Source organism: Quercus suber, unplaced genomic scaffold (assembly GCF_002906115.3).
Source record: "Quercus suber isolate HL8 unplaced genomic scaffold, Cork oak 2.0 scaffold_70, whole genome shotgun sequence".
Lineage (NCBI taxonomy): Eukaryota > Viridiplantae > Streptophyta > Magnoliopsida > Fagales > Fagaceae > Quercus > Quercus suber.
The window spans coordinates 1612714-1621991 of record NW_027069535.1 but is presented as its reverse complement, the minus strand read 5'-3'; the positions used below and the strand labels follow the sequence as shown (position 1 = coordinate 1621991).

General features: G+C 31.4%; 1 pseudogene; it reads right to left on the bottom strand.

The window, feature by feature from the left end:
* Positions 1-5743: 5743 nt before the first annotated feature.
* On the bottom strand, positions 5744-7511 carry LOC112030749 (probable flavin-containing monooxygenase 1; annotated as a pseudogene).
* Between the last annotated feature and the right edge of the window lie 1767 nt (positions 7512-9278).

Here is a 9278-nt window from a genome sequence, read left to right as displayed (position 1 = left end):
CTAATACCAATCCCACTATTAACTATTTCATGAGCTAATTACACAATCACTAAGAACTGGCTATACTCCAATGTNTTGAAAAGTCTTGTAAAATAGATAAACTGATGTGGATGTTTTGTAAAAGTGATGGTGTAAAATAGAAAAAATAGGTTTTTTTTTTTTTTTTTTTTTTTTTTTTTTTTTTTGGTAAAATAGACATAATCTTTTCCACTAGCTGATGTGGTTGCTCTAAGGAGCTAAAGAAAAATTATTCTGTGTGATTCGTGTGTTGCGTGGGATAAATTTTTTAGAGAAATATATATATATATACACACACACTCCCCTCCCTTGAGATTTGAAGAAATTAATACTTTCTCATTCTGTTTATATTAATAACAAAATATTTTAAATTTATTGAAGAATCTTTTTATAAATGTTTAACCATGGTTAGTAAAAACATTACTCATAATTTAGAATAAAAATACAAAATTTATCAAGTAACAATACATTTGAAACTACAGATCTCTCCATAACTCATTGAGAAAAGAAAAGGAAGAGAGAGAGAGAGGAGAGAGAAGGGCAAAAGTCATTACTTAATATTTTAAAATACACTTTAATTTAAAACTTTAAAATAAGAGATCTTAATTTTGAAATTGAGGATAATTTTGAAAATCTACCCTTAAGGGCAGGTTAGGACACAATATTTTAATATTAATTTAATAAAATTTGGTCAAACAAAATGTAAAGGGGAAAATATTTTTTCCCTTCAAGTTTGGGATGAAGTATCATTTTTCCAAATTTTATGGAAGAGGAATATAATTATGATAAGGAATTTCCTATTCTAACAAACAAACACAGAGGATTGGGAATATGAACAGAGTAGGGAGATATTAGAGGGAGAGTGAGAGAGAGAGATAGAATTGGAGAGAAGAATTGGGAATTGCATTATTCTTTTCATGATCTGATACAATGAACCTCTTGGTCCCTTTATACACGGCTTAACAGAACTATCACCAATGGTATCATTCTTGTAACTGTTTCTAACTAACTAACTACCCCAATAAGTTGTAACTAACAACTAATACCAATCCCACTATTAACTATTTCATGAGCTAATTACACAATCACTAAGAACTGGCTATACTCCAATGTACATGGTAGCAGCAACTGTTACTCACAGGCGCAGGTAGCCCTTGGCCACATCCGCTCCTCATGCATCAGATATCAGCTCCTCACGCATCAGGTATCAACTTCCCACGCATCATGCATCAGCAGGCCATATCAGCTACAACACCCACACCAGAGCAATCCTATCATATTTTCCATCAAACACCATAGAAAACATAATCTTGGATGGCCAAACTAGATTCACACACAATTCCATATACAAAGTTTAGCAAATAATAACTTGTGAAGTGTGTGCAACTATTAAGAGCATGAGATACATATAAGTTGATATGTAGATAGTAATCAATCAAAAGTTCTACATTATTCATCACATAAATTTAAAAGTGACTATCACCTAAAGAGTTACATCATATAACTTTCATATCTCCTAGAAAACAAGCTTGCAATCATGCATATATTTTTTTATTTTTTTTTTTTATTTTGCCTTATTGAATGCATAGAATTTTATTTTTTTTTTAATTTTAAGGCTACACCTTATTTTCTTTTTGTGCATGTGTTACACTTTCTTGAGCACAAAATCTTATGATATGCATTAATGTGTTTATGATTGGCTAGTACACAGTGATGAGATGATTATTTATACCTTTCTCTTAGAATTTTTTAGTCCTTACAATCAAAAGAATGTGACTTCAAAATCAAGATCATTTGAACAACCACTATAAACACTCACACAAATAGGCACTACATAGCACAAACTAGCAAAGTGCATAAAAAAAAAGTTCATCCAAGCTAAACAAGGTACATAGTCATGAAATGCAAATTTCATAGGCCAACCTCAACTACACATTTATGATGTGTAATACAAAACACAAACAAAATCTTTTTGGATTTTCAAAAAATATTTTATGACCAAAAATAAAAGGCACACATTATGCTTAATGAATAAAATGCAAAAGTAATGCATGATAGTGCTAAACTAAGCTATAGAGGGTACACAAACAAGAAATATCAATTTCTTAATTAACCATTGAGTACATGTACAAACTAGTACATACTAACACATACTATTCAAGTTTCTCCACAATGTCAAGATGTTCTAAATCAAGAGAGAGATATTATAATTTATGTAATCATTAAAAAAAAAAAAAAAAAAGAACTAGATACAAAATAAAATATTTTTGTCTTTTTGAAAATTTTCAATGTTTTTGGATTTTTGAATAATCAAAACAACCTAAGAAAATAAAACAACCAAAAACTAAAAGAAAACATGTCCACAAATAATTGAAAGAATTAAATCAGGGACAAGTAAACAGCACTTACCTTAGTAAGTCTTTTCTCACTCATATAACATGAGTCATCGACTTTGTAGGTGAAAATCCATATGAAGCAGTATGTATTTGAGGGATTACACCAATCTTATGAGAAAGACTGAAATCCTGCAAATTCCTTTCACAAGCCTCAAAAAGATCAACTGAAACAATAGTGTCGTTTTTATTCAAATCATCACAATAAAAAATAGTAAGACACTTAAAATTATCCATGATAACAGGGATTAAGGATCAACTCTAGGTCAAGAAACTTAAAAACAAGAGCTAACCTGTTTTGACATCACCTGTTAGGTTTTAGATCCTTGTAAAGTAGATTGTTTAACCTAATTAATTAATCAAGTGAATACTTAGATTTATTATTCAGATCTAGGTTAAAACAATAAAGTCATATCATGTAAAGTAGTGGAAAATAAAGAATACAATAATATGATCACCCATGAAAACCTAACCAGTAAAAAATCTTGGAGGATTTAATCTAACTATCCTCAAGGTAAAAAACAAATCCATTATAAAGAATCGAAGTTTACAATAAGACTTAGACCATTAACATCCTATTGTTACCACATGTAGAACTTATTGACACGATCACGTGTAAGCTCCGAATTCACGAATTCCTTCTCTATTAGGCTTTTGCAACACAAGCACCCACACTTGTGATAAAAAACACAAACTCTCCTGTTTGTGACTCCAAGACCACCCTTGAAGGTTTAGATCATCAACACCTTTGATGACTAGAGAAGGCATCAAGTTTTACAACATCGAATCTTTAGATTCTTCAAGGAATAACACTGGTAGAAGATATGAGAGAGCTTTTTGGGTACAAAACCCTAGATACAAAGGAGGCACACTCTTTTCTCTCTTAAAAGCCTTTTAAAAATGTGTTTAGGGTTTCCTTTATATAATAGAAGAAGTAGATTTGAAACCCTAATCCTTTTTGGGCTTGAACTACTATTGGGCCGAACTTAAAATTCTGCAGATACGTGTTTTGATCGATCGAGCCTGTCTCTCGATTGGTTAAACCAGGCAAATTCTAAAATCTTCTTTCTACAGCTTACTTGTTCTTAAATCTTGACTTGAATCACCTTGAACATTGTCTAATAATACCTATAGACTCTAGGATCTATATCTAGACAAGTTTGTGTTGATGAATTGCCGATTGTTCTAAACTTTTAGAACCTAACAGAAGGGAAGGAGAAAGAATGATATTAATGTAAAGGGTAGTGGGGAGATGAAAAGGTAAGGAAGGGAGAAAGGTTGGAGAAAGTGTAAATATTTTAACAAAAATGTAAATGTTAAACCAATTATAGGAAATTGGAAAGAAAAAAGATAATAACGTGGATGTTGATGTGGTTTAACTGGAGTGTAGTAATAATAAATGCTATGTTTCGGTTTTTAGATATATATAAATTTTTTCTTTACTTCAATCTTGCCATTTTGTCATCTTGAAGATCGTTTCTGGAGATTTTCCACATGGTTTGAGAAGTTTTAAGCATATGATTTAACATTCTTGAAAGCTTCTTTTAGACCCTTGGTTTTTTTTTTTGGGTAATTAAACTGCAAACTTTATTAATTAACTAGAAAGACAAAGGGACAATCTGCATGTGGATTAATTGACAATTAATTAACTTAAGTCGATTAGGTGATTACAACTTAGATTAATTAATCATAGCTATAATAAGTACCACATTTGAAAATCAAAGAACCAAATACAAGAAACATGAGTCAAACACTTTATAGCTCAATTAGCATATTTTGGAGACTTTTATAGAGATATTCAAGGTTTAAATCCCTCCACGGCAGATATCAAATTATAAATAAATAAAAAATACAAAAACATGCAATTTTGGTGATGAACTAGAAATTGATGGAGAACACTCTAAAGGAAAACCATTAATGGGGTACCTCTACCCTAAGTAATGCAATTCAATAAGAAAAGAAGTTTTACCATCTAATTCAAAAGCTTGACCATTAACACTACTAAGTAGTTTAACTTACTAATGACATCTTATACTAGTTCGAAAACTTTTGAGTTTTTCATACGTGAATCTCTTTCACTAACCTTCTCCTTAATTATGACTAGATCGTGTAGAGACTAGGGATATAAGTATATATCAGTTGTAAATTTTAATTCTAAATGGTGAAATTTCTCTTGTGGGTTAGGATCAACCCTTGTAGTGGTATTTTCTATGAATGTATTCATAGGTTTTTCACTTCATCACCAATTGACTGAGTTATTTATTTTACTACACTTTGTTTGTAATTGTTGAATTGTATTTTGTGGTTAATTAAGTGAAAATCAATTAAATTTTTTAATTAGTTAATTTGCAAAGTTGATTTATTCTAAGTAAAATCATCCCAAGGGGTCGAAAGCATCTTTTCAATACTTATCTTTTTCTTTCCCTTGAAGGGAACTAAGGGTACCTAGGGTGTGGTCCAAAGTCGAGAAATCCAGGAACATTATGGACCACAGGCCCATAGCGTTTGGTCCAAACTAAGGCAGCAACTTTTAGATATGGCTAAGAGTTTTTTCTGGTCTCTTGTCCGTTGGCTTCATTAAAAATCCTAGCACATTCAAAAGTATCTGGAAATGGATTGTACCAAAAATATCATGGCACATAAAATCAGCTTCAATCAAAATTTTTTATTTTATTTTTTTACTTAATAAAATCAGCTTTAATTTTGAAAAATATTGCAAATTACTTTACGTCATAAAAATAAATTTCGCTAGAGAGCTAAGCTCAAAACCACCATTGCTTGTCTTAAATATAGTGTCGCTAGATGTTAGTTGATGACCTGATGCTATGCACGGGTATGGTACTTCATATGCCACCTTCCACTCATATCCTTCAGTGGATTCTTTATTCCTTTTTTTTTTTTTTTTTTTTTTTTTTTTTTAATTTAATTTTTAAAAATTTAATTTAATTTAATTTAATTTAATTTAATTTAATTTTTTTAACAAGATAGAATTTCTATTATATTAAGTGTATATGTGTGTGAAGATACCTCATGGAGACTTGAATCCCAGCCTCTGCCTTCTACACCCCACAAGCATTTATACTTGTAGAGTGACCACCGTACCAAGGGTGCGCGATAGTATGAATTCATTATTCCTACATAAGGATTCATAGCACATAAAAACAAGGAAAATATTGTTTCCATTCCTCATTTTACACCAGTGTACAACTGCACATAAATTGTGGACATTCTTTGGAAAGTTTGGACATGATAGTGTGAAATGGGGGTGATACAAAGCTAGTTGATGCATCCACAAGGCCATAATCAGAACTAGAAGATGTAATGTGACCACTTTATGAGGAAACATATCTAATGGGCAATAAGCTCAAGCAATTCAGCAATAATCCCTTTTTCTTTTGGGGTTCCATCCCATGTCTTGCACAGTTGTCATTGTACCATATTTGAATAGCACCAATGCAGGATCTCCTGTAGTATTGGCCAGAGTATGTCTTCATGTATTCATCCCATATTTCCACATTTTTTTCATGTCTTTAATGCTGGGCAATTTGAAGTGCCGTCAAGAAGCTTTGCAGCCATCGGCATCTTATCTCGAGGTGTACAATTTGAAACACTCTCTGAGAAACCAATTACGCAATTGTGGAATTCGTGGATGAATGCATTCTCTGATAAATTGGAAATGTCATTTCCTCATTTTCATTACTACTTTCAAAATGCATGAGGTTTAAAATTGTTCAAGGAATCAAAACAAGCAATTAAGACTTAGTCCCAAAATTTTGGAATTGATTAAATAGTGTTGAAACTAAGTGTACCATATTATATATAGAGAAACAACAAATGTCTAATTTTCATTCATCAATTTAGTATAAATATTAAGTCTTTAAAATTTTCAATGTTAAGAATTTACAATGTTCAAAAGAAATTGAATAAGAATCTTATATGATGTTAGTTTATGCTATTACTAGTATGTTATTAATACAAATGCATCTATTTACACGTGTGTGTGTATATATATATATGTTGTTTTGGGGGGGGGGGGGGGGGTGGGGAGATAGAATTTGGTTCCCTGTTATTGCTCCTAAAACAGGCTCAATTGGGCAATGTCAAATGCTATAAAAGGCTTGAGTGTATTTCTCTCACACCATTGGTTTTAAGGTGAAGTGGCACAACTCATAGTTTGACACATGTTATATATGCTCCCCCCCAAAAGGGAAATCTAGATTGTCCAAGAAACAAAATTGTACTAAATTGCTCACATTTCTAAGCTAACCTTGATGAAATAATACACAAAATTTCCAACATTTCTAATTTTATGTAACATAGATTATTATTATTATTATTTTTTGTTTTTTTTTTTTGTTTTAAAGTTCTTTTCATGTTTTCCTTGGTATTGAATTCTAATGTTATGACCCCCACCCCTTAAAACTAAAAGAAATTAACCAACCTGTAGAGGGGAACTGTAGTATTAGGGGACCCAGCCATATGGTCCTTAAATGTGGGGGACACAAAAATGTCTTTCAGCTTTTTATCACCCCTGAACCCGGTAGCCAATATGACCAAATGAGTTTTCAGAAGTTGCTCCTCACCATTAACCAGAACACCTCCTTTGCAGAAGCTGAAGTTTGTACCTTTCTTCAAAATGATGCTTCCCTCTTCAACTTTGTCATAGAATTTTTCTGGCATTATGCAGATTAAACAAGAACTGAGTTGTTGAAGGAAACTATGCTTTGGTACCATTCCTAACTTTGCCAACCGAAGCTTCTTTTTTATATAGCTTTCAACAAATTTGGAGAATGCCCATCTCTGTTTATATGATAAAAGGTTTTAAGCTTCTACTCTTAGGAGAGCCTTCTTCAAGGTAAAAAGATAAAAAATTATATTAAGGCTATATAAAAATATTACAAAAAAAGGTGACAGGATTGAGATGAGTTTTGCTTGTCCTGTTCTATCTTGAATGTTATATAATTATTTATTTAGATATATATATATATATTTTATACATATAATTTAATCTCCTCTATACATATCCTAGTTATAATTTATTTATTTTTATACAAATTTTTATACATATGATTTCACTTCAAGTCGCATTCTAATTTTCATTTTTGACTTCATGTATAATGGTTGTATGACTTGAATAGAAATTTTTTTTTTCTTTTTTTAAGTGAAGGGTTTCTTAAAAACTTTTGAAAGTGTGAGGTTCAATATGTAAACACCTTAAAAATCTGGGGTTTAAATATGGAATTGTTGAAATCATATCCATTTTCTTATATCGATTTTGACACTAATATAATACACCACTGTTTGAGCCTGGATTATCTTCTCTTCTTCTCTTATTTATTTATTTATTATAACATTTAAGCTTATTTGTATATGTATACCTTTGAAAAGACTTATTTTTTCCCCGCATGTATAATGCTTTTTTGTCAATTACCAGAAAATAAGCAAATAAGCATTAAGTAAAAAGCTTTGTATTCACGTAATGATATGGCCCTCGCTTAGTAAGTGAGTTTGGGCTTACATGTGAAGGGAAAGTTGCATAAATATTAGTTAAGTGATCAAATTCATTATTTCTTTACTGTTTAAACTTTCAGAACAATAAATAATTTATGAGTAACAGTCAGATGAATTGAAACTAACCATTATAGCTTAATATTGATCACAATATAGTTTAGGTAGAAACACCATTTAAGTTTCTAAATTTTGGTGTCACAATCAACTTCGTCTCTACATTTTGAGAGTGGTTAATTTGGTCTATGTTATTTTTAAATTACAGTCAATTTAGTCCCTACCGTTAGGTGACTAAAAGAATCTGCTAAATTGGCAAACAGAATGCACACGTGACATAAATTAAATTAAAATATAAATAGTACTACTATGTCAATACTTCCACATCAACTTTTATATGACTCTCACATGACTCACTTATCATCAACACTCTAAACTCATTGTCAAACACGATTGAATTCAAAATACCCAAATTAAAATTCCAAATCCCTAACCCATGATGAACATGAACTCCTACTTTACAGCCAAATCTCTTCTCTCTAAAGTTAACTGATTACCATGACTAAATACTTTGTTGACTTGTATATTCCCTTTGCACATACGGAACAAAAAGACCAATAAAAATCTGTCTTCCACTTAGCTCAAACCACATTCAATTATAGCTTCCCTATCATGTTTCCCCACTTCAGAAAATAAGGGGGCAATGGGCAAAGTTTAATAACAAATGGTTCTTCCAACGTGCCCACCCCTTTAAACAATGAAAGAGGCTTCTTTGCACCATCTTATGAAAAAATCTAGTGCATCTAAGCAACAAAAATCATAGCACCATCATATAAAAATATCTTGATGTAAGCAACTTGACAAATTTGCTAACATGGTTAGAGTTTAACAGAGGCAAGCAACTTCAACAGTCTGACTAAAAAAGACATGGGATGACATAGATGAGGTCGGTCAGCAATATGCGTCCTCTGCGAAATTAAAGGGACCAGGAATAATCCCAGACACACTTTGAAAATAGCGAAATTAAAATTCAGAAGAGATTTGGCTGAAAAAAAGGAGTTCATGTTCATCGTGGGTTAGAAATTAGGAATTTTAATTTGAGTGTTTTGAATTCATTAGTGTTTGATAGTGAGTAAGAGTGGCAATGACCAAATTCTGTTAGTCATACAATGGTAGAGATTAAATTGACTGTGACTTGAAAATAGCAAGGACCAAATTGACTGCGTTCAATATGTAGGAACCAAATTGATTGTGACACCAAAATGTGGGGACAAAAATAATTCCTCCTATAGTTTATTAGTGTTTTACTCTATTTAAAGTTCAGCAACATTTGGAGGAAAATGTCAAGAGCGTAATGGTGAT